The sequence below is a fragment of the Ambystoma mexicanum genome, chromosome 9 (genome assembly GCF_040938575.1).
Source record: "Ambystoma mexicanum isolate Mex_15411 chromosome 9, UKY_AmexF1_1, whole genome shotgun sequence".
In the NCBI taxonomy this organism is placed as follows: domain Eukaryota; kingdom Metazoa; phylum Chordata; class Amphibia; order Caudata; family Ambystomatidae; genus Ambystoma; species Ambystoma mexicanum.
In genome coordinates this window covers 137,280,830-137,307,026 of record NC_090931.1, presented here as the reverse complement: position 1 = coordinate 137,307,026, position 26,197 = coordinate 137,280,830, and positions in this window count along the sequence as shown.

The window sequence follows — 26,197 nt, the reverse complement described above, 5'->3', positions numbered from 1 at the left end:
TCTGCTGTGGAAATGCGGAGGGTTGGGGTAAGGCAATTTAGAATGGGTAGGTGGGGTGGGTGGGAGGTCTACCCCTGCATTTCTGCTGTAAAAAGAATCAATATAAAAAATGGCAGTAGAAAAATCAGTGGTGAAAAATCAGTGGTTCAAACTCATAGAACCACCGTAGTATTTGAAGGATTTGTATCACTTTAGATGCTGTTTGGCATTTACCAATTTCCAGAGGCAATGGTAGGGTTCAAGGGTATTTCAATGTGAGACTATCAGTTTTTCTGGGTTTCTTTAGGGTTATGTTTTAGTTTGTTATCCTTCATCCTTTTGTTTACTTTTGTGAAGCAGTTGCTGATGGTGGTGTTGGAGTTTTCCTCAGCGCCACTTTGTATATGACTTGAGTGTTATCCACTTAGTTGTAACAAGTGAACCCGCATGTTTTTCTGACCTTCATCAGGGAAGTCATTTCACCAAAATGCCAGGGGTAGCGGAAGTGACATTGCATGACCCTTGACCTCTGATGACATCACAGGAAGTGATGTCATTTGACCCCAGCCCAAAGTGACATAATGGGAAGCGATCAAACATGACCTTTCACCCCTTTAATGAGTCTAGTCATTATTGTATAGAATTCCAGAAAGACAAATTGTTTGTTATTCCTATTCTTTCTTATTTAGAGTCACTGCTCAAAGTGTTACACTTGTGGAACCCCCTTTCTTTTTTTTAAGAGGCCTCAACATAAATTCCAGCCACTCCAGAAACAAAGATCCACATGGCACTGGCCATAGCCCACGAGCTTAAATGTGTAGCAAGGGAAACCTCAGGGGTCGCAGTTGCGACCCCTGGCTGCCCCCAAATGATGTCTCTGACCTTCATCAGTGGAGCCATATAGATGTGAAGTGGAGCAATCAGAGACTAGATTTTTGAGGGATTGATGCATGGGTTCAATCTGAATTGGGAGCTAGTCATTGCTGTCTTATCCATTCAGAAGGATCTCATCCATTGTAAAGGGGTGTTGTGGAGTTTAGTTTCTTCAAGGCTTTTGATCAACGTACAGAGGAGTATAACTGCAGAGGTGGTGTTTTCGTCCAGAGAGTGTTTGAGTAAATTCCAGGTTGATGCTAGTGGTGATTCAGTGCCACTCGTAGGTCCCAAACTGACTTGAGACTGATCTAATAGGTTTGTAGATTCTACAAAATCTGAACGTCTGCTGTATGCACACCTTTTTAGAATATTGGCAGAGTTTGTTATTTTTGAGATAGGTTTGAAATCGGCCGTGTCTGCTGGGTCTACAGGTCTGTCTTTTAGAACTGATTATAGTAGGCAGTCTTAAATGACTTTGGTTTGATTGCTGTTTCAAGAGAGCAATTGACCAGTTTTAGAAAACAGAAGGCCGGGTGTTATTGGGAGATGATTTCTTTGTGGATATTTTAGAGTGGGTTGTATCTGTCCATCGGCAGGGTTGTTGGGTAGGTGTTGTTGCTCTGATTTAGTCATTGCTTCAGTTCCTTACTGCTGTTGTGTTGTTTGCCTGCTGCACATTTGATACTTTATTCCTGAAGCAGTTGATGATCTAGTTGCACAGTTCTTTGGTTGGGAACAGTGCCGTGTTGCACAATGCAGGGTTTCTCATCTCATTAATGATTTGGTACAACTCTTTCTCTGGGCGATGAGCTTACAGACATGTCCAGGGCAGTACAATTGCTTTCCTTTTTGCGTTTAGGATTTCTGCTTTGTTGTGGCAAATCTGTTTTTGGTAGGCTGTCTTGTCCTTTTGGTTATGGTGTTTTAATCAATTTCATTTTCAGGGTTCGTAGTTGGGGTGTGAACTATCTTGATTCTGTCTTTTTTTCCCAGAGTGCAATGAGTTCTTTGGTGTTTAGATGTCAAGTACTTCAGTTATCCAGTTATGTAGCTTGGTTTGGTTTATATTATCTTGCTTCTATAGTGATTATTCATAAGCACTTTGCAATAAATTGAGTTGGTACAAAATAAATAAATGACGGCAAAAAAAGTAGAAAACAGAAACAACAGAGCTAGATGAAGAAAAACAAATAGAAAATGCAATGGTGATCCAGAACAACAGAATAATGAACATCCAGCAAGCCTGCACGTTGCAGGACAAGTAAAGCCATCCTGCCCCCACTACATACAAAAAATAAAACATGGGTGGGAGGCAAGGTCTACAAATCAAAAAAATCATGAGTCGTACAAAAGTCACAAAAACATTGGGCTCCTTCATCCCTCTTCACTACTTGAAGATGAAGTTTTCTTCATGTAGTGACTGATCTGAGCCGTGGGGGTATGCTTTAATCTCTCCTTTTAGGTTTCTCAGCTCTTCAAGGCTTAGTGTTTTCCATATTGTCTTGGTGGTTGTTGTTTGTCTTTTGTGTATCAAGAGCAAAGATATCGGTGTGTTCATAGTAAGAGGTAGCACTAGGTTGTCCCTCTATAGTACCTGAATTGGGGGTGGGGGCTTGGATATCAGGCCTTCTACACAGAAGATGGTGTTGAAGGTGTGGCCTGGTGCATGCGTCCTATTACCATTCACGTGAGGTGCGCGTGAGTCATGTAGGAGCATATATATCTGGGTGTTGATTTCGTCTGCTCCTCAAACCACAAGTTGAAATCTCTGAGGACAGGTAGGTGTTTGTGTTCTATGACACATTTCTCAAGTACTTCTGCGAAGGTTTCTATGAAGGCTGGGTTGTGCGATGGTGGTCGGCAAAGAGTTAGGAAAGATTGGCGGGTTTGTTGATTCACTGTGCGGTGGATCAGGCGTCCTTCACAGACTGGGAAGTCTGTATTCTTGTGAAGTTGAAATTCAGAGGCATTCTTTATGCGCCACAGCAATATGTCTGCCTTCTTTGCACGTCTGGTTGATTCAGATGAGTTTCAAGTTCTTGCAGATGGATTCATGCGCTATTCTTTTCAGAAGAGTGATATTTGCAGGTCCTGTCCTGTCTCCCGACTCCCGATGTCCGACTCCTTTTCACCAATTCTTACACGCTAGAGATCCAGCGACGGAACCTTTCTCCAAAGTCTGTTAACTTGTTGAGAGTTTCATTGTTCCGATGACCCAGGCATGCATTCCCTAGCGACACATGCATAGTTCCTCTTCCATCCCGGCAACAGACATAATTAGGCCGATCTATAATGGTGGGTGCAGGGTGGGTGCAAGGAACTAAGCACAATACACCATTCATCCTTTATCCTTCTTCTATATCTGCTTTTTTATCTGGACTTGAGAAGTGCTTTGCCGGGATCATACGCGCTTGCCACCCCTTTTCTTCCACCGTCTGGTTTGCTTAGGGTGCTTTATTCTGGTCTCTGTCTCCCAAACAGCTGCACGGGACACTCAAGGGTCTACCTCAACACATCACAATTCCACGCTACTATAACCCGGAGCTCCTCCTGCACTGGAATGCCCTTCTCCACTGCACAAAAACATCTGAATGGATGATTTACTTCATTTTCCGTGATTTGCCATTTGCCACAGAGTTATTTCTAGGAATAATGTGAGGGGCTCTGGGATGCACAGGCATGCGTAGGGTGCTAGCCACGCAACCAAGATGAACATATCTTTCATTAAATAAATGGCCATACGTGTGTATTGGAACCATACTATGTGATATGATCTTTAAGCTCATAAGAATGTAAGAAGTCTAATTATTATTATTTTTATTTTGGAAGTTTGGTGTCTTTTAAGAATTGATAAACATTGATTAAAACATCTAATTTACTATTTCTTTAAAAAAAAAAGGATAGGCAATAATTACTTGCAACACATTGAACATTTCTGTGTTTTACCCATTTAGAAATCCCTCTGATAATATATGTGGCACTTCTCTCTGTGTCTAATTTCATCAGGTTCACATTGTTAAAGGGCGCTACATGCCTCTGGCCCTGAAACATTGTAACCAGTCACATCAGTTTCACATTTTTAAAGAGTGCTGCATGCCTCTGGCCCTGAAACATTGTAACCAGTCACTTCACTTTCACATTGTTAAAGAGTGCTGCATCCCTCTGGCCCTGAAACATTGTAACCAGCCAAATCAGTTTCACATTGTTAAAGGGCGCTGCATGCCTCTGGCCCTGAAACATTGTAACCAGCCACATCAGTTTCACATTGTTAAAGGGCGCTGCATGCCTCTGGCCCGGAAACATTGTAACCAGCCACATCCGTTTCACATTGTTAAAGGGCTGCATGCCTCTGGCCCTGAAACATTGTAACCAGCCACATCAGTTTCACATTGTTAAAGGGCGCTGCATGCCTCTGGCCCTGAAACATTGTAACCAGCCACATCAGTTTCACATTGTTAAAGGGCGCTGCATGCCTCTGGCCCTGAAACATTGTAACCTGCCACATCAGTTTCACATTGTTAAAGGGTGCTGCATGCCTCTGACCCTGGAGCATTGTAACCAGACATGTTTTGAGTGCCTGGAAGTATATGTCACGTGAAACCATTAATTTCTGCATTGAAGATACCCATCAACATGCTTAAATAAATAATTATGGCAAGTGGTGGCGTTCCTAAAAAACGAACATTTAATCTCATAATTAATTCCTAGTCTACAAACATGCTCACGTTTATACTCCTTCTGCTCATTGGGTAAGTCATCAAAGAGGTTGTGTTTTTCTGGATAACGTTTTAGGATCAATTGACTATTAAATGGCTGTGCACAGTTATTAAAAGGGCAGATACATCAGACCGGGCATTGATCGGGTATTGGATTTCACTTGATAAGTACCTGGGTGGGGAGGCACCGACATGTCAGGTGGCCAGGAACGTGGGTAGAATACAACAGTAGCAACCCATGTTCTCTCAGCCACTCGATCCCGTGCCCTGGTTTATTGACATGTTTTTTTCCCCGGCAACACCAGGCCACCCTTACTTACCTACCACCTCCCTGTTGGCCCCCAGGCTACTACTGTTTTTCCTGCAAACCCTCCACGTTCGTTGCACAACCAACCCCCCCTTAACTGCTTGTCTCCTCAAGTCCCACTCCATCTCACCTGCCCGCACTTCAAATAGAAAGAGGACATATTCCTTTTGTTATATTCCATGCCGGCGTCCATTTTAGGGGATGTTTTTTTACATGCAATTGGGCACATCTCCTTTGTAAAAAAATAAAAATAAATCATACTTTCAGTACTCCTTAAGAAGCTTCCAGCAAGCTAATAGGGATAAACTGATAAATCCCGCTATGGGGGTGTAGAGGGCTGATAAAGGCGCGTAGCCTTCGTGAGGTCATCTCTGCACTCGGGTCGACCTTACTCAGACTGTTACCAGCTATTTCTGCCCCTCATAGCGGGGTTATCACTATATTAACCTGAGTAGGTTACGAGGGATCTCTCCCTTTAGTAACATGTTGTTGAAATGTGCATATTTCTTAGTACAGTAAGGTGTTCTAATATTGTGTGTCTGATTCTCAAAGAGGTTACTCTGAATAAACCTTGACTTAAACCTAGAAAGATCTATTTGATTTTGAAAGATGTTGCTGTGCTGGAGTCTGACTTATTTCTAACTTACTCCTGACTTACTCCTAATGCATCTGGAATAGTACTCATACAAATTTTAAATCTTTGTCAATCAGGCCCCCACCCTGCAATTGTAGGTCATGGATAAATACAAGTTATTCATAGTAACCTCTTTGCGAATTGAATAGCCCCTCAAATTTTACATCAAGGATAAGTCATAATAATGTATTTGTGAAACGAATAGGACTCTCCAATTTTAGGTTAATGGACAGTCAGAGTTACTCATGATAACTTCTTTGTGAATCAAAGAACTGTCTATAATTTGGATCTATGTGATCACTGAACAGCCGAAAATGTCGACTTTGAAATTGCTGACTACATTCACGGTGACGCAGAGATCACATTTATTTTGAAATGTTTTTTATTGGCATTTATGTAATTACAATCATGCATTTGATTTGCGTATCACGTGCCTGCATTTAAATAATAACAACAAACAACCATCAACAAAACAACTTCCTACACGTGCTTTTGCTGTGTTCACTCTTTGCGGGGTCAGGTGCCTCAGTGCTTGGGGCTTGGGTTACAGTTGCAGTGTTCCTGTTGGGGAGTACTGTTTATCGTTGGGGGGTGGTCGATCAGGCACGCCCCTAATGTTCCTAGCATGGTCAGAGTGTTCATGGGGGCATATCATCAGATGGGTGGAGCATGTCCCAGGTCAGAGCTTCCCATGCCGCACATTTGTCCGTGCCATCCGCATCCGACCTGTTTACCCCCTCCACCCAAGCTGTAGTCTCTGCCTCTGTCCATTTTTCAAATTCCTTACGCCATTTTGCATATTGTGGCCCAGCAGCCGATTTCCAGGCCATGGCTATATTTCTCTTAGACAATATACATACCAGATCCATGAACTTGACCACATGCTTGTGTTTGCTCATTCGGTGGGTAGGAACCTAGCTAGCACTCTTTCAAAGACAATTCATACCTCTGTATCCCGGCCCCCCTGCATGCTTGCTCTATACGCGCCCAGAAGCTTTGCACTTTCATGCACCCCCAAAACATGTGCAGCATGTCAGCATCCTCGCCTTTACCCCATGGACAATGGGAGCTTGCTTCCTTCTTAAACATGGCTATCCTGTGCGGGGTCATATATGTGCGGTACAGCACATTCATTTGTATCACCTTGAAGCGTTGGTTCCTTGATACAGCCTTCGGAAAGCCTAATATTCTCTCCCATTCTTTCTCAGTTATGGGTGCACCTATGTCTCTTTCCCATTGTTCCTTTAGTACTGTGCTCTTGGGGTTGGGTACATCTCTCAGCATACAGTAGAGCCTGGGGGTCAGCCTCCAGGTGTCATGTAGGTTGTACATCAGGGTCAGTAATGGGTTTGCTTGTGGTTCCTCCGGCAAGCCCTCCCATCGTCCTTTGGCCGTTTCCCGGACTCTACGGTACCAGAGGAATTGCCCATTTGATAGTCCCTCCCTTTCTTGCAGTGACTCAAATTTACGGAAGACCCCATCTTCGTAGACATCACCCCACGTGTATATCCCTATTTCTTCCCATTTTCTCGCTACAGCCATGTCTGTGCTGTCTTTGCATGTGTCCGCCGCAATTGGCATCTCCAGTGAGTAGGGGTCTGCCAATTTCAGTAGGTTATGACGCAGTGATCACATAGTGAACAAACAAATGTATACCACTAATATAATTGAAAAAAATACTTTGTTAAATGAAATAAATTAATTGTAAAACCAAAGTAAAGTGCACATAACGGAACGTTTGCCGTGTTTGTTTGCACCGGAGTGAGAGGAATGTTTTGTCTCAAAACCTTGCAGCGTTCCGAAGGCGACATCCGAAGTGAACGTACGCCACACTGAACAGGAAAGCGGATTCATTTTACGTTTAACACGCTTGCATGTGTAAAAATCCAAACTGCCATCCAAATGAAAAATAAATGCACAAGAAAGTAAGCCTAGGCATGAGAAACCAGTTGGAGGAGTGTAAAGATCGAGAAACAATTGCTACTATACAGCTATTTTAGACTGCATACACTTTGTTTAAACAAATAAGATGTTATATTATATTCATAATAAAAAATGAGAATATACTATAATCCGTGACTATTAATTGAAAAAAGTGCACATTTTTGAAAGAAAGACATTTGGGGCATGCATTTTATAAATTGCATGTGGATTACAAGAGATTACAGAAAGCAGTTGCGGTGTGTTGGAAAACCGTCCAACCGTTTTGGCTTCAAATACAATGGGCCTCATTACGACCCTGGTGGAACGGGTTAACGGGCTCTGCTAAAGGAGGTGGACCCGTTAAACCCGTTCTGCCACATTACGAGGTCCCCTCGCGGGACCCGGTAAGGATGTCTGGTAAAACCAGGCATCGTTACTGGGTCCTGTGAGGGGATGAGGGAGCTAACAACGGGCCGCTCGTAATCGGCCCTTTGTTAGCTCCCTTCCCCATTCCCATTCAGCCATATGGGGGCTGAAATGGGAATGGGGAAGGTCCGGCCCGGGTTCCTGGAGGGCGGAATTACCGGGCCCTCCGAACTCGGAATGGCCCGGTAATTCCCCATTCTGGGAACCCGGACCTGATTTCGGCAGCAGCTATGCCGCCAATAGCGGCATGGCTCCCGCCGAAGTGGTAATAAGGCCCAATGACTTGCCGACAGCGCAGCAATGTCAGCAAATAAAGAAAACGCAGAGCAGTGGCTCCGAAACCACCTGACTGTTTTGACATAAAAATGCAATGGAGTTGCAATGGAGTCGGTAAAATAGTAAGCCCGAAAGTGTCAGTAAAAGTACTGGTCGCAACTATGAGGGCGAAACTTTTGTGCAATTTCTATAATTTTAGTTCAAGATTATGTCAGAGTTACTTATAGTAATTTTATTGTGAATCAACTAATCCTCACCAATCTTATGTCAAAAGTAAATTGCAATTACTCATAGTAACTTCTTGGTGAATCAGAAACCCCTCTACAATTGTAGGTAAAGGTTAAGGGCCTCATTATGACCTTGGAGGTAGCCATGCCGCTATTTGCGTCATGGCTACCCCCAAACCGGGTACCGGGTCCGGGTTCCCCCGAATGGGGTAATACCGGGCCATTCCAACCTTGGAGGGCCTGGTATTTCCCCATTCTGGGAACCCAGACCCGGTACATCCCCATTCCCATTTGAGCCTCCATAGGGCGCAATGGGAATGGGCAGGATGCAAACAATGGGCCCGTTAATGACGGGCCCGTTGTTAGCATGCTGGGCTGCTCGCGGGACCTGCTAAGGACGCCTGGTAACACCAGGCTTCCTTAGTGGGTCCCGCGAGGAGACTTCGTAATGAGGCGGTAGGGGGTGAAGGTGGCCGGCAGCTCTACCGGCCCTGTTAACCCCCTACAGCCAGGGCCGTAATGAGGCCCTAACTCAGAGCTACTCATAGTAATGTTTTTGAGAATAACCCTCCCAATTTTACATCAAAGGAAAGTCACAGCTATTCATAATAACATCTCTGAGAATGAAATACCCCTCTGCAAGGTCAAAAATAAAGTCAGAGTTACTCATAGCAATATTTTGGGAATAGCCCTTTCCAATTTTAGATAAGGGTAAAGTCAAAGTTACTCATAGTAACTCCTTTGTGAAACAAATACATCCTGCTATTTTAGGCCAAGGGTAATTGAGAGTTACTCAGAGTGTATTGTTTGTAGATTGGGAAAGCCCTAATAGAACCTGAAGTGTGCAAGAGTTAAGCGGGTTAATGTTGCATTAGTAAGGACGGACAGTGTATTTATAAGGACAACAGGATTTGAACAGAAAGGACATCGCTTTTTTCTTGACGCTGTTGCAGCTGACTTTGAACACAATGCATCTCATGGTGACAGGTCTAGTTGGTCAGAGGCGGGGGAGATGATGACGTCCTTTGGTGGATATTCTGGTTTGGAACAGTTTCAAGCTTCATCACAAGAAAGAATAGATTATTCAAGTGAATTATTGTCGGAATTGCATTGGAAGGTACTACAAGTCCAATGTAGTTTATCTGGCAGCCATATGATTTTGCCAGATAACTTGGGGGTATGAGATGCTTAGTTGGTCAAGATCAAAGCATGGTTAAATAATGTGTTGAGCCTGTTTGTGTGGTTGTTGTGGTATCTTAGTACAAACTCAAAGGAAAATACAATACTCATACCAAGCTTTGAAATTGTCAAAACTATGGTCAAACATTGCATTTTGTATTGTGTGGGTCTAATACCTATATTTGAATACAACGCATAAAATGCTCAATCATTTGACAAAACATATCCAGATCCTATCCTTTGGGGAAAAGTTTTAAATTGTGCACTTTAGTGTGGAAACGTAACGCAATCAAGACATGTCTTTTCTCTTGAAAATGTCAGATTATTAACTCACATCGACGCTGTTGGTGACAGACTGTCCAGTGCAATGATGAAAGAATGCCATAGAGTGAAGGCCTGGGGTCTCCTTGGAGAAGGGACTGGCGCTAATCTCATTAGCAAAGACAGAACAAAGTGCCTCCACAAGGAGGACTTAATTGGTAAGTGTTGCTGCAATAACCCAGAGATTTATGAGAATAGCCGATGGTAACATTAACAGCCTCACTGTGTCTCTGAATAATTTTGCAATGTGATAAAATAGACATCAAAGGGGTACATCTTCTATGGTGCCTTACATTACTGTGTAGCGCTGGAGGTGTGGGGGAGGGGGGGCACATGATTAATGGCTGCCAGTACTCTAGACATCTCTCTCCCAAATGCAGTCTAGATGTTCTGATTGGAGCAGGGAGTGGTAGAGAGAGCTCAGGACACCAGTATGAGAAACTGGGCAGATCAGAGTCCTAGACACCACCCAATGTATGAGCGAAGATACAACCCACTAGATACAGCACTTACATGGAATTAAATGGGAGACATATGCTTTAATTATCACTTCTGATGGTGGTGTTTATATCAGCACTGCATACAATGTCAAAACTGACTTGATGCAACATGACTTCTACCTAAAGAAGTTGGAAAATGCGTGGTTGTAGAAAATATACTTTTGCACAGGTATAAGGAGTCAACATAGTTCAACCTAAAATGTGGGGGTACACCTAGATACCCACATTTTTCATGAGCACCCTTTTACTGACTGCGGGCATATTTGGCGAAGACGAAAAAATCAATAGGTGAGTTATTAAAATCATTTTGTGCCTCTATTGTAAGTCTGGGTTTGTCAATCCACCGACTTGCATTTCACAATCAGGTTATCAGGATAATATGTATGACAACCGATGACATATTGTGACATTGGTGCTCATTTGCATAGTTGTTGGCCATTCTTAAAAACCTGCATTCATTAAATGAGCCCAGCCCTAATATATTGGGCACACATGTGGTCAGGTATACCTCATGCTATTGTGCATAAAACATGGGTGTCAATCAGTCAGAATGAGCAATTTCATCTCTGTTTAGGCCATATGCTTTATGATTGTTCATTCATTTAGCTCGTGATCTTGCCATGCTAAACCGTGTTTCACACCTAACCCGTGCTTTCTCAAGACAAGTGAACAGTCTGTGTGACTTAGCTCAATGTTATCCTGATCCTCTAAGCACTATAAGGATTGTTTCAGTGAAATAGCTGGGGTGAGCATGTGGCAATAGATGCTTGGCTAAAACAAGTGGTTTATGAGGTCAACCCTCACACTGTTCCCTGCTCCTCATTTTGACGCCAATGGCCATGATTCATGTTCTGCCTGACATCTCCATCCACTTCCTGTGTTTCAGATTCTGATGGCTCCATAAGGGCGACAGATGCCATCTTTTCAGATCCAACCAGTGGCCTCCTTACCCCCAACCGGGAAGCTGTCATTCTCTCATCCAGCAATTGCTTTATACCGGTGCCCACCGGACACTTTGTGCACGCCGGCACTGGCAAGGTCCTTCCCATTGTTGGGAATGTTGCGTATGATCCAATAACATCTCGACTTGTGGCCATGGTTGATTCCGTTCCAGGTAACTGTCGCTGTGATGTAGTGGAATATTAAAGTGAAGAATTGATGAACTAGGATTAAACCATTCAGAAAACGTCTTTGAGGTAAATGTGGAACAATAAACTATTTATTCTACTCAGGTGTGGCATATTGCAATGTCCCAAACCTGCAGAACGTCCTTGGAGAAACCATCCACTGTTCTTCTGCGGATTTTTACCATAGCAGATTGATTATCCTAAACAAAATCGCATTCATAATGTTCAACACTTCAAAGAATATTGGCCTGTCCACATTTCACTATATAATTCAGAGTGGGTACCCCTTTCTCAATGGTCAGGACTCAGGCATCTTTCAGCTCAATACCAATGAACTGGTGGCATGGGTTTTCTAAATAAATAAATAAAACAGCAATTTATTTATTTATTTATTTATTTATTCGCATTTGTTAAGCGCACATCAGACCGAAGGCATCGTGCAATACCATCAATACCAGATACAATACCATCACACCAGGTACACCAGGTACCAGGTGTGATGTACACCTGGTACACACCAGGTACCAAAGCAATACCATCATACCAGGTACAATAAAAGGGTTGCAAATGAACAGGAGAGAGTGCCATGTCTTTAGTTTGCCACCAGTGTTTCGGGATAATATTGGGCTCTATTTGGTATTGATTAACACCTACTGTGCCAGTGTGCTTGGGCCCACCAGTGCCAAAGGTTTCAATGGAAATCTTGTTGAAGTCTTTGTTAATTTGTCATGTATCATTAGCTCAATAAGGCACTTTCAAGCACCCTTAACCATGATTTGGGAATACTTCATGGCATACAGTTTCTTTTTCGTCCAAAGCATGGCAGGTAGTCGCTGAATGCCAAGCTACCAAATGCGTGCACATTGTGTAGCTTAGATGGTTTTCTTGAGTTTTGGGAGGCAGGCAAATTCTATTCATCCACAAACCTTAAAAACCCGAAAAACTAAGGGCTGAGTATTTGACACCGCCATGTGGTACATCAAAAGTTGCATGTGTCTATTTCGTCCCTACATACACTGATAACTGCAATAATATATGGTGTTTTTATTACTATAGCCATAGTTGTCCCAGCTGTGCTGTTTTTTTTGCGGCAAGGCCTATGCACAATCTTCAAATGTCCTGCAGTGCAGACAGTGTTAGTTCTAAGCGAAGTCTAAAATTGGCACCTGCCTAGGTACTACCCACGTTGACACACCGCACTGACACAGTAGATTCCCCCATGTGCAAAGGTAAATTGTTTGTAGAGACACTGATCTTAGTCCACCTCTACATTTGCACGCAGCAATGACGCACCAACCAATCAAGTGGCCAGGAATGCAGACTTTACTTCACCAATATTACCCAAGGAGCATGGGGGGGGTCATTGCCAGGCCAGATAATGCCCTGGGCCAGTTAGAAGTTTGAGTGCAGCGAGGGTTTTAACAATAGCCCCAGGAATTTCCTACACCAGTTATGCCCCCGTTGTGAGGGTCATATTGCTATTAGTACCCAGCATGTTGAGCCAGGGAACTAATTGTTTTTATTTTTAAGTTGAGAAACAATGTGTTCCTCAACTTTAAAAAAACTACAAAATAAGATGGCCGCCATGGATCGGGGAGGGAAGGGAACTACACATAGTCCCTTCTCCCTTTCCCTGGTGGCTAGTCGATCTTCGGGGACACGCTGGGAATACTAATGTTCCTGGCACCGGCGAGGGAGAAGGCAGCAACAGGTAAGCGGGGCTTACACATGTGGAAAAGGGGGGTGGAGGATGGTGGATGGGGATGCCGGGGCGCAGGGGAGCATCTATCTGTTAGTCAGCGGTGCAAGAGGGTGGCCTCCAGCTCATAGGAGGCTCGGAGCGGGGGCTTTACCATGTGATAAAGCCCCAGTTCTGAGACTCCTTCTTAGCTGGTAGGCTGAAACCACACCCCCACTGGATACTAATATATGAAAATGCCCACTTTCCTTTCAGGCGACAGGCTACTGACACACTACCCCAATCTATTATTTTTTGATGCCCACTCTATTCCCTGCTCCTGTCACTCCCTCAGCCTCACCATGGAAAACCTATCTTCATGGCTCTACGCACCGCCACAAGAGCCCCCTCTTACCTTCTTTTCAGCACCGTTGCCACTTTGCCCATCTCTGCCTCCATGAACATAGAAAAGGGACTATTTTGCTATATCACTGGTGGTCATTTTGGTTTATATCTTTTAAGGTGAGCCAGTGTGAGGAACCATGGAACGTCAAATTACACTAAACAATATTTCCATCCCGACTGTAATGCTTAACTCTTACTTGTGCACGAGGGCTGTTACCAGCCTGTAAAGTCCCCTTACTATATATATATATATATATATATATATATATATATATATATATATATATATATATATATATATATATTGCTTGATTAGTACTGTGCTGTCCAAAAAACAGGGAACAAAATATAGGGCCTCATTACGAGTCAAGAGGTATGTTGCCGCCGGACTCGTGAAATGTTACCGGTGCCTGACTTCCCGGTGCCACCTGGAGATTACAAGTCTGGTGGCCCGGGAAATCAGGCACCGGTAAAGTGTACATCCCCATTCCCATGGTGTCCCATAGGACTCTATGGGAGTGGGGACTCGGAAGTGCCGGCACCGTTGCTAGCGGTGCCGGTGCTTCCATGACCAGTCTGCCTACCGTGGCTGATGCACCCAGCAGGGTAAGATCTGTCGGGCACAGCAGCCCCGGCAGGCAGACTCCTAGTTTGCCGGTCCGGAAACGGGTGCCGGTGAGCTTAGCAGCACACTTGTTTCCGGACCGGCAAACTTGTAATGAGGTCCATAGTCTGGTTAGGCTCAGGATAAACACCACCTTTTGCCATTTTTTGCTCAGTAGAAGGTTTTAATTAGACCATGGGCCACAACAGGATTAGTCATCAAATTCGTTCTAAATGGAAATTATAGGCTTGGAGCTGGGCCTGCCAAAGAAGTCATTCCTAATGTTTAAACACACCATTTCTGGGACACGAAAATCATCACCTTTTAGACTATGAAGAATGCTAAATAGAAAAGGAAATCCATTTTATTAATGTATCTAATTATTTATTTATTTGTGTTTCATGAGGCAACAACTCCGAGCACAGTTGTTTTGCAGCACCTCTGAAGCACAGAGACCTTTAAAGGCGTTCGTGACCTTCAGATCAGTCAAGTGCAGCAAATACAGAAAAAGGGCAATGCGCGGCTTACAGCGCCATAAGTGCGTAAAAGCTGAGGTTGAGGAAACGGACGCAGCGTGAGACGGAAGAGCTAGTTCAAAAAATCAACTTTCAAAAAAACAAAAAACATCCCCCAGTTCATAACCAAAGACGGGGGAATGCAATCTAGAAAAGCAAAGGACCAAGCCGAAGCAATTCCTGAAGAGGAAGGGGTTAAGTAGTTTACAATTATTTCGTGGCGATATTCCAAAGGGAATTCAGCTGCAGCATCCAAGGTTCTGCGCCCGGTTTCTGTTTCCAGCTTCTTTAGGCTGCGTAAAGGGACAGCAGGGAAAACAGAGGCTGTTTAGGCAAAGAATGGCATGTTTTTGATTTTCTTTGAAAAAATAAGTAAACATAGGTAGCCCGAACATGTGTGTGTTTGAAACCTGGATAGTTCTGGTGGTGCCTTAATTTTGCTGAGCAGGAAAGACAGGAACATTCCGTATACAGCCAATCAGGAGTGAGGGATCCAGGCTATTTTCCTGCCAATCAGGAGTGAGGGATCCAGGCTATTTTCCTGCCAATCAGGAGTTAGGGATCCAGGCTCTTTTCCTGCCAATCAGGAGTGAGGGATCCAGGCTTTTTTCCTGCCAATCAAGAGTTAGGGATCCAAGCTCTTTTACTGCAGGCCACTTTTACTGAAGCCCGGCTTCCTTCCTTGGGCTTGTTCGCTGTGCACGTTCACAGTCCTCCAATGTGGGGGTCACCCCCACAACCCTTCTTTTCTTTATCACCTCCCAACCATCATCCATGTCCCCGTGTTGTGTGGGGAACACCCTAAGAAGCCCTGGTCTCCCAACAGGACCCCATTACATCCTGTCCATTGCGGCACCCCAGCCCCTCATCTTCCCACACCGCCCCTTCAGCATTCTATACCTTTTGCCCCCACCCCTTACCTCACCCATGTCCCCGTCATATAACCGTCACATTATGCCACTGACTTCATGCTTCCCCCCGTGTGCATGTGCGATAAGTGCATGCACTAATTCCTGACAGCCCACCATATGGGAAAGGTGAACTGTTTGGAAATTGAGTTTGCCCATAGAGGGTGAGACTTGAACTAATAGAATGCACCTTCTTCAGCCTGCAAAGGGTTAGGGAGAATTCTCATCTATGGCTAATTTCCCTCACCTAGTGAGTCCCCCAGCAGCTTTGCTGGACTTCTGGAGTTTATTTATTTTCCACTTGGTAAGAGTGAGAGCTTTTCCCCACTTATACCTGTGTTTTTCTATGTGTTTCTACCTGTTTTTGTGATTATGGACTCTGAAGTACACCACTTCAGTAGCCCTCTTCTTTTTGTGTCACACAGCACCTTCAGTGCCGTGGCACAGGGTTGTCTTTGAGACTTCCCTCGACTCCATTTCTGAGGCGACTACCGTCCCCCAGAAAAGGGTAAAGTTACCATCAACTTTACTTAGTCAATCGACCACAGATCCAGTACACCCCATCTTCCATCGAGTACTGGCAAGGGTTAACTAGTATCCCTTTTTATCTGTACCTCCTAGAGCATTGTTTCGCTCTTTTAACATTTAGACTTGGCTGGTGGCAGTGGTATCTACCCTAACCTTTCTACCGCGATTATATTAAATAAACGTGGTACTGTTCTTGGCTATTATATTAGCCTCGAACATAAAACCGCTTGACCAAATCGTCTTTCTTTTGGCTCCGGTTGGGTTTATTCACCATTTCCTTTTGTTAAAGTCCTTCTTGTGTTTTACTTTGCGCTGCAAACTAGGTTCGCCTTCTTTGTTCGCTGTCTTTTGGCGGGCTTCTGCTCAGAAGCCCTCCTCAAGGCGCCTGGGTGTCTAGGTAGGCTGAATGTGAGGGAGGGGTATAGTCACCCCCTGCACAGGGTATCCTAGCAAACCCAAGTCACACTTTGTCATGATTGGCCAGGGTAGTTGTCCGGGCTGGACAACACCCCCTGCTGGGTGATTGACAGCCAGGCTGTGTGAATGGGAGTTTTTCGCATAAAAGGCAGGTCTCTTGGGCTAGAAATCAGAGAGTTGCCACTGGAACTACAAGGAACCAAAGAGAAGCGGAGAGAACGACGACTGGTGCAACTACCCCGTCCCGGTGAAGCCCTGCTGCAGTCCTGAGCTATCTTCCCTTCAATGACTTAGAGAAGATCCAGTCCAGAGTCTTCTTCCCTTGAGCTTGGTGGGGATAACCAGCTCATCTTCTACAGCGAAAGGATCCTCTTCCTTGGTCGAAATCGCTGCACACTGCTGTAGTGGTCCGGATACCTGAAGAGCCTCTCCTGTTTTTAAGGAGCTCACCTTTTATTCCTCGTCGCTGCTGCTGGCTTCATCCCTGTGTGGTGCAGACCCCCTTCAGACATCCTCCTTCACAACAAAGCTCCAGGAATAGTGGGTCTGTGGGAAACCAACTGGAACAACTGCCAGGGCACCAGCTACATCCTTGGAACAAGGTACTGTGTTCTCCTTGAGGAAACTGGGTGAATCCCTTTTCTTCATTTTCCAAGGCTTGCCCTTGTCTTCCCTCCTTCGTATAACTTTTGCTTCCGAACATTGACAATATCGAAGTACTTTTGGCTACGTGGAATCGTGAACTGTCTGACTGTGTGATCTTCGGCAACAGGCCTCGGTGTCTTTCGGCCCTGGCTCCGGCCCTTTGACTTTTGAACTCCTATCTCTAAGTGTTTCTTGATTCTGCCTGCCTAACCAAAATATTGCCTGTGATTTTTGCCTCCAACTCCCTCTGGGTATCTCAGGTGCTAATTGTGTTTTTGCCGGGTGGCATTTCATGTCACGGAAACGCGTTTATTTAGTAGAGCAAACTGTCAAAAAGTGATCGCAATCGTATTTGCGGTAACATGTTTTGTTCCTAACACCGGTTCATTCAAACACAGGGTACTTACCTTGAGACTTACTGTACAAAGTGAATTGTTTAGTTGTAGCATATTTAACGTGTGGTTTTTATTCGAGTTTAATAGAAGTGTTGTGTTGATAACGAATGGTTTAAAAATAAATGTACTTATATTTTTTATCTGAAACCTTGAGTCAGTGTTTGCTTGAGTCACAGTAATTGTGATCCCTTTGTAGAAATCTCTGCTACTGCTCATATACTCTTGAGATAAGCCTGGCTGCTCCGCCACTGCTACCACTCTGACATAGTAGTACAGGCTTGTACCAAAGGTAAAACTTGTATTGCCACCTGTAGTCTTAATTGTGTGTAGTGGTCCCTAAAGGCACTGCACAGGACTCTGCCTAACGCAAGGCTTCTGTCATGTGTGGAATCTGGGCCCACTCTGGAAGCCACCAGCACTGCCCCAACCTCTGTGCCACGCAAAGCCCTGGGGTCTTTTGTCTCAACTTATAGAATGGTCCGCAATGTTACTGAGTGCCCGTCTTGAAGATGATGAATTGGGCACATGTAAGGATAACCACAGTTGGAATCACACTACAGGGCTACTCCGCTGAATAATACCCGGGCCACATGGTGGGAAAGAATCTATCATAACCAGGATCTCAACCTCTTGGGCCTTCACTCAAGTGAAGGTCATTGTGCAGATCACTGGAATGTGTTGTTGTTGAATTCAATGTAATCTGCTCTAAGACTTTTCCTTGAAATCTAGAGGTTGTTTCGTTAGAGGTTTTATTTTATTTTCCAGGTGAAATCCGCAAATCAAGAGTCCCCGCGTTCCCTTATCTTCCGTACCCCATCTGCCCGAGCACGGGTTTGCCAGTGAAGGCCAATCTGCCAGGGCTCAAAAAGAACTTTGGTGGAATGGTGACCGATCCAGCAACGGGGCTGGCGGTACCAGTGCTAGCCGTGACCATCCACCCACGGACCGGTCAGAAGCATCCCGTGGGAGGGACCTACAGCAATCCCCTAACTGGTCTGGTGACACCTATTGATGTCTGGAGCCCGATGCTGGATCCAAAAACTGGAAGGGTTGTCCCCGTTTTAGGAATCACTCTGGACGGGAACACAGGTAGGGATACATCATGTAAGCGGAGCAATGTTTTTTTTCATAATCTGAGGATGATGAGGTTAATCTGTGAAGTATTGTGAGATCCCAATTCTGACAAACCGAAGACAGACAAACAGTGCACGGTTTGTCCAAAAACCACACACACACCTTACAAAATTAAATACTTGAGACATTGGTATATACACGAAGCTGTATGTGGAGACTCTAAGTAAGAGGCAAACAACATTGACTACAAAAACATTGAACAAATTACCACCAGGCCATTTTGTAATAATTTTAGTTTTGGCATTAAAAGAATGGGAAAAAATGGTGCAGTTGAACATGAACAATGAAACAATGCATATTAATCTGGGACTGATGGTTAAGTCGAACACATAATAGCACTACAAGTGAAAAACACAACATTATTATGTGAGAAAGGGGACTTGGAGCACCCTTAAAAAATAGCATTCCATGCAAGGCAGACAAAGGGAGAAACTCAAAAGGCATAACTATTTTTCTTTTTATTTTAGTGTCATCACTATTTATCTATAATTATAAAAAATCACAAGGAAAGCAAGGCATTTTTGCCACAAAGTTTATTTATTTAGAATGTACCATTGATAACAGAGTGGAAGACACAGGTCCTATACAATGGAGTGAGAGAATGTGACTTGAAGATAAGATGTTGCCGCGGAAGGTGGAAACATTAGCCAGGGACGAGGACAGGACAGAATGACATAGGAACGGGAGGGTAAAGGAAGTGCTGGACTTAGGATGGAGGGGTGACAGAAAAGTGTTGTCAGGTTGTGCATGAATTGTAGGTAGAGGGAAACACAGGGTGATGCAGTAGAGTAGAGTGCTAGGAAGCAGGTTCTTCAGGATTTAAATAGTGGTAGATTTGAAGTGGTGCATAGATGGAGAGGAACAGTGTTCCAGAGTACAGGTGCGGGGAGAGAGAGAGAGAGAGGGAATGAGATGGGGCACATCTGGATCGAGTGGTGGCAAGATAGTGAACTGAGGATGTTCTTAACGACTAAGGAGTAGAGTAGGAAGTGAAATGAGCAGATTGTTAGGGTGGAGCGAGTCCACGGATAGTTTTGAAGATGATGAGAAGTTTATTCTTAGCCCTTTGTTTCGTAAATAGCCAGCCAATCTGCCCACAATCAGAGGGGATAGAGGTAAAGCGAGAAAGGTTGGAAAGAGTGCAGACTGCGAAGTTGCGGATTTTGTCCAGAGGTGAAAAAGCATAGTTTTGAAGGCCATATAGGAGACTGGTGTGGTAGTCTGACGTAGAAAGGACTAAGGAGGAGATTAGCAGTTTAGCAGTATTGAACATAAGAAGATGACAGATCTTTGGGATATTGAGGAGGTTAAGTCTGGCTGCAGGGGCAGATTTGGAGATGGAGAACAAGATGTTGTGTGATGGGTCAAAGATGACACCAGGGGTAGGAACGGAAGCAGAGGAAGGAAGGTAGTCAGGAGAGAAGAGAGGAAGAGGAGAGGAAGAGATAGCCTTTTTGGCCGGGAAGTAGAAACCCATATAGGAACACGATCATCTCACAGAGAAAACCAAATCCATCATGCTAATTCAAACCGAAAAGGTTAGGGTTGTATTACAAATTAGTAATGGAAGTACGTACCAAATCCATTGAGTGCAGACAAAATAATCATTTTAACTCATCCGTCGGCTTCGAATAACACCCAGATCTTCTTCTCTTTCCACTCTTCACCCCGAGATCTCATAGTGCATCACCCGCAATCTCGCAACAATCCATTGATGAGTGGCACTGTGCTGTCTCATGTTAAGCTTCTCTATACAGCAAGCCATCTTTCTCCCAGGCTCTCATGCCAAAGCCCACTCGCCCATCCTCAAAGCATTGGCCATGGCTCGTAACCTTGGGGTCCCCGTCGACAGAAAACTAAAACTCAAGCATTTCATTGCTTCCACTTCCACTGCAGCCAGGATTAACCTTCTACAAATCTGGAAAAACTGCCCACGCCTCCCCCAAAAATCTGCCAGAATTCTAATCTCCAGCCTGGTTCTCAACGCACTTTGATGCTGCTCCTGCCTCCACCTGGACTTCCACCTCTAGTCTTTAATGCTACTCGACAAAGAACTCTATGTGTCACGTTCACCTTCCACAACCCACTTCAATGTTCATTCCTCACCCCGGTTGACTATCAATGAAAAAACAGGCTCCCTTTAAGCTTCCTCTCAATGTCTACAAATCTAACCAAGGCCTATCCCTCCACTAACTTGCTGATTGCATCTCTCTCTACTTTACCACTGAGGTTCTCCACTCTAGAATTCTATATCTCCTCCCGCTTAGGGTGCTTCACCCTTCTGCACCTTCATCGTAGACCCATCTCCAGCCAGCGAAAGGGCTTTCTCTAACGTTAACCCCTCATGGACTCCCCCCAACCCAACCTACCTCTATGCTAAACAGCTGTATATACTTACATTCGTATTCCCAATACTAAGCATCTGTGCATGTGTAAATAGTGGTGCGCTTCTGGGCCAATACAATCAGAGAAGCTATGTAAAGGCACCCTTCACTCTTCCTTCCTTTTGCTCTTTGCACCACACTTCTGGTAGACCTGCCTGACCAACCACTCAAATACATCACAAAATACCCATACTGTGTTATGCTGACTTAACCTTTGCACCGCTAGCACCCAGGGGCAGTGTCAGGAGCTCACAATGCTTGGAGGCAGCATTCAAAATTGTAACCTTTTGCTTTGCCAATAAAACCATATCTTCCATCAATCGCTAACTACTTCATTCATTCATCGGGCATATTTTCCAGACCTATACATTAAGAGAATATAAGGTGTTAAGTGGCATTAAAATCCATGATGAAACCGACAACTCACATTTAAACACCTTACCATTGTCATAAAGTGCCTGAGCAAAGTCCCGCAGCACTATCTGAATGCCTCGATAGGCACTCATGGTTAGTATGGAGCTAAGGCCTCAGAGGTGGTATTTGAAGCCATATTTACTCCATGCACTGCTCCCATATGATGTAAATATGACAGGTGATCCCAGATCAAAACTAGGTGGTATTATAAAAACAGGCGTTATTTAAAACACCACATCTTTTTACAGTTAACCTCACATTCTTGAGCCCCTTAAACTCCAAGGTTTTTTAAAACACACTTCGGTGTGATTAATCATCCACCCAGACCCAAATATGTTAAGCAACATCCTGCTTTGGTTCAATTCTTGTTCAGCATTTCAAATTGTTAACAGTGTATGTCCCAGAAATATTAACATTCACACTGATGCTATTACTTCTTTCGACCCCATGTTAGACCTCAATTGATCGCACCCCCAATGTAAAGTAACGGGACCTCCTGAGAGTTGCGTATGTCTACCCAGAACATGGTCCACGGCTTAGTGACGTAATTCTAGAAAGATGCAACGTTCCTGCAGCCACAACAAATGTGTGATAGATTTCCCTCCAACTTAACACAGCTCCAACATCAGTGCTCACACCATGTCTAAACATTTTCTCTGGGGTCCAGAGCGTACTAAATAAGGTTTCCTCATCTCAAAACCATGTGTTAAGAGGCCCTACCAAATAACAGTCTAAGAAAACATTGTATTGTTTGTGTCGCTCTGTCTAGTCGCAACCAATCAGCACTTCAATGAACCATGGTCCAATCTGAGTCACTCCATCAAATGCAAACAAATAAACAGTCCAACGAGCCATAGTGCCTTCCATGTTATTCCATAAAGTTCCAACCAACGATCAGTCCAAAGAAGCATGGTGTTGCCTCGATCACTCCATCAAGAGAAAAACAGTCATGATGCGTTCTGTGTCACTCTGTCAATTTTCCACCAGTAAACAGGCAAGTGATCCATGGCGTAGTCTGGGTTACTCCATTAAATGCAAACCAATGAACTCTCCTAAGATCCACGATGCATTCTGGGTCACTCAAGCTAGTGCAAACCAATGAGCAGTTCAAAGAAGCCTGGCAGCTTCGGTATCACTCCTTGCAGGGGTCTGCAACCTGTGGCTCTCCAGATGTTTCGGACTACAACTCCCATGATCTCCTGACATTGACTATGCTGTACAGGCCGGATGGGAATGGTAGTCCAAACACATCTGGGAGCCAAAGGTTGCAGACCCGTAAAGCAATGAGTATTCCAAAGAACACTGGAACATTCTAGGTCACTCTATCTAGTCCCAAACAAAGAAGCCTGGCAGCTTCTGGATCACTCCTTCTAGTGTAAAGCAATGAGTATTCCAAAGAACACTGGAGCATTCTAGGTCACTCTATCTAGTCCCAGACAAAGAAACCTGGCAGCTTCTGGATCACTCCTTCTCGTGTAAAGCAATGAGTATTCCAAAGAACACTGTTACATTCTAGGTCACTGTATCTAGTCCCAACCAAAGAATCATGGTATATTCTGGGTCACTTATATTGTCCCAACCAATGGTTTATCTAGTTCTGCTGTAATCCGAACCAATAGGTAGTCCAAAGAATCAAGGTCCTAACTGCGTCTCTCCATCTAGCCCCAACGAATGACTAGTCGGAAGAACCATTGTACATTATTGGTCAAGCATTCTAGAGCAAACCAATGAGCTGCCGAAAGATCCATGCTACATTGTGGGTCATTCCACCAAGTGCAAACCAATGAACAGCCTAAAGAGTCATGGTACATTCTGGGTGACTATATTTAATCCAAACAAATGAATGTTCCCAAAAAACACAGTGCATGTTGTGTCACTACAACAAGTCAAAATCAACTTCAAATGGTATGTGTACGTTTGTCAAAAGTATGAGGTTGGCATCTCTTAACCCTAGAGATGTTGAAGTCCGAATCATCTACCATTGTGTTATTTCCAGCTGAGGAGAGCAAGAAACACAGTGACATCGCCAAATCTGAAGTTAATCTGAAATGGACAACTACTAAATGTATTTTTCTTTATTCATGGGTTATTTGTAAGCTCATATTTCAGGGCATTTAACCACTTTGGAGCGCAAGCAGCACAAGCCGTGCGACACAACTGGAGAGGACAGGGCCAGGAATGGATGATACATGTACGAATAGATTCAATGAGATGAATTGGCATTCATCTCAACAGAAAATCCTCAAAGTATTGGTATTCATCTCAACAGAAAATCCTCAAAGTATTGGCATTCATGTCAACAGAAAATCCTCAAAATATTGGCATTCATGTCAACAGAAAATCATCAAAGTATCAATAGGGACCGATGCATGTGTCAGTGTCACGACGATTACAAGTATTATGCATTCTCTCTGCTACCTTAAATGCACTCAGGTTTACGGTACTACTCCGCTAAGCTAGGTCACTTCAGGTCACAACTGATCTTCCAGTCGGAGGAATATTGGTTCCAAAATCAATTGCCTACAAATCTACAATTTGCTGAGCTTTCCCGTTTAAGCTGGGTTAAAGAGCTGGCGGGAGAGCGAGTCTGTCATTTGTAATGCGTAAGTGGTACTGGATAATTGAATGTGTGACAGGAAAAGATGCGGCAGCAATGAGAGGCCTTTGGAAACAGTTCAGTTGGTCTATTAATGCGATCGAATCCCTGCGAAATCCATAGTGCTGTGTCATCCACATTTGTGGTCCGGCATTCATACCACTCATCCTGTTTTGCTGCACAGCAGCTGCAGTAAAAAGCTACAGATACCCATGAAAAAGAGAATGTGCATTGCAAGGAATAACCACCTCGAGCAGAATTGTGCATTTTACAGCCTGCAGATGTTCACTATGAAACATGATGGGATTGTGTGTTTGCCAATAAACGCATCTCATCAGGTTCAATTAAGGAAATAAGAACCATGGGGTCCTCTTTGTGAGCAAACTCTGATTGAACAGGTCATCACTAGCACTGCCTCTGCTGCTTGTATTAGACTCTAAATGTGTCAATTTCGTACTCATCACTCAGCGAAAAATCTAATCTCTACTGTCATGCTCTACAAATGGGACTATTGCTCAAGGCTACCTCTTGATATTCCCCTCTACTCCTTCCTCCCTCCAGACAAAATCCTGAGCTTTGCTACCCGCACTTTTCACAATCGATCCACACCTACTCCCACTTCTACCTCCAGACACCAGTCTGCTTTCCTCTCCATACACAACTGCTCACTTTTCAAATTCCTTCTCCTAGCCTATAAAGATATCAATTTTATTGGTCCTCAATACCTTGCTGATTGTATCTCTGTCTACTCACCGTCTTGCTCCCTCCACCTCTCGTCAGCACTCACCCTTGCTGTTTTATGCAGGGACGCCATTTCACCAAAATGTCAGGGGTAGTGGAAGTGACATCACGCAACCCATGACCTCTGAAGACATCACAGGAAGTGTGTCATTTGACCCCGTCACTAGGTGGCATCACGGGAAGTGATGAAGCACAACCTTTCACCCCTTGACAAAACAGGAAGGACACCAGTGCTGGTAATCCCTTTGTGCCATATTCTGAGTTCCCTTAGCGGGTCCCTTCCTTAACGCCTGGTTCTACCAGGCGTTAAGGACGGGACCCGTTAAGGGACTTCAGAGCTAATAACGGTACCGCAATTTGCGGTACCGTTATTAGCGCCTTCCCATTGAGCCCTATGGGGGTTCAAATGGGAATGGTGAATGGCTTTTTCAATGGGGACTTACCGGTCCCGCAAAGGTCGGAATAGACCGGTAAGTCCCCATTGAACGAGGGCAGACTCAGTACCGGTATTGGAGGTAGTCATGGCGCTAATAGCGCCATGATTATCTCCAATCTCGGAATGAGGCCCATTGTGTCCTGCAAATGATGACCCCCAAATTAGAACAGTAAAAGTGGAAGACTAATGAAAGCAATACTGCGTGTCACATGTAGAAGACAGTGAAAATCTTAACAGGTATTCAGTACGAGCAAACCAGGATAGAATAGATATTGCTTGGATTCAGTTTCAGACATCTGGAATCTGGCAGGTGATTCTACCTTTCATCCACTTACACAAGCAGCCCCATACAGCTTCGCACAGAAACAAGTCTTCTGTGTAGCGCTATAAAGCCTGTGTCATCAAAGATGACCTAAACGTGCTGTATCTTTCATAGAGGATGGATCCACAAAGGTACAAAGTTGTATGCCAGGTGCAGTTAACTGCTTACTCATTTACTCTGGGCCTCATTATAAGTTTGCCGGTCCGGTAACAACGGTACCAGTAAGCTTGGCGGTACCATTGTTACTGGATTGGCAAACTACGAGTTCTGCGCGCAGGTGCCTTCCCGCCCGGGCCTACCGGCACCCGCGAGCAGAGCTTGTCGGATGCATGGGCACCATTCCAAATGGTGCCGGTGCATCCAACCTCCCCATTCCCATTGAGCCATATTGGGCTCAAATGGGAATGGTGAGCATTGTTTTGTGGTGCCCGCGAATGGGCAATTACTGGGTCCGGCGTGGCCGTAATTACCCGGTAATGGCCTCATTATAAGTTTTCCAGTCCGGTAACAACGGTACCGGTAAGCTTGGCGTTACCATTGTTACCGGATTGGCAAACTACAAGTTCTGCTCGCAGGTGCCTTCC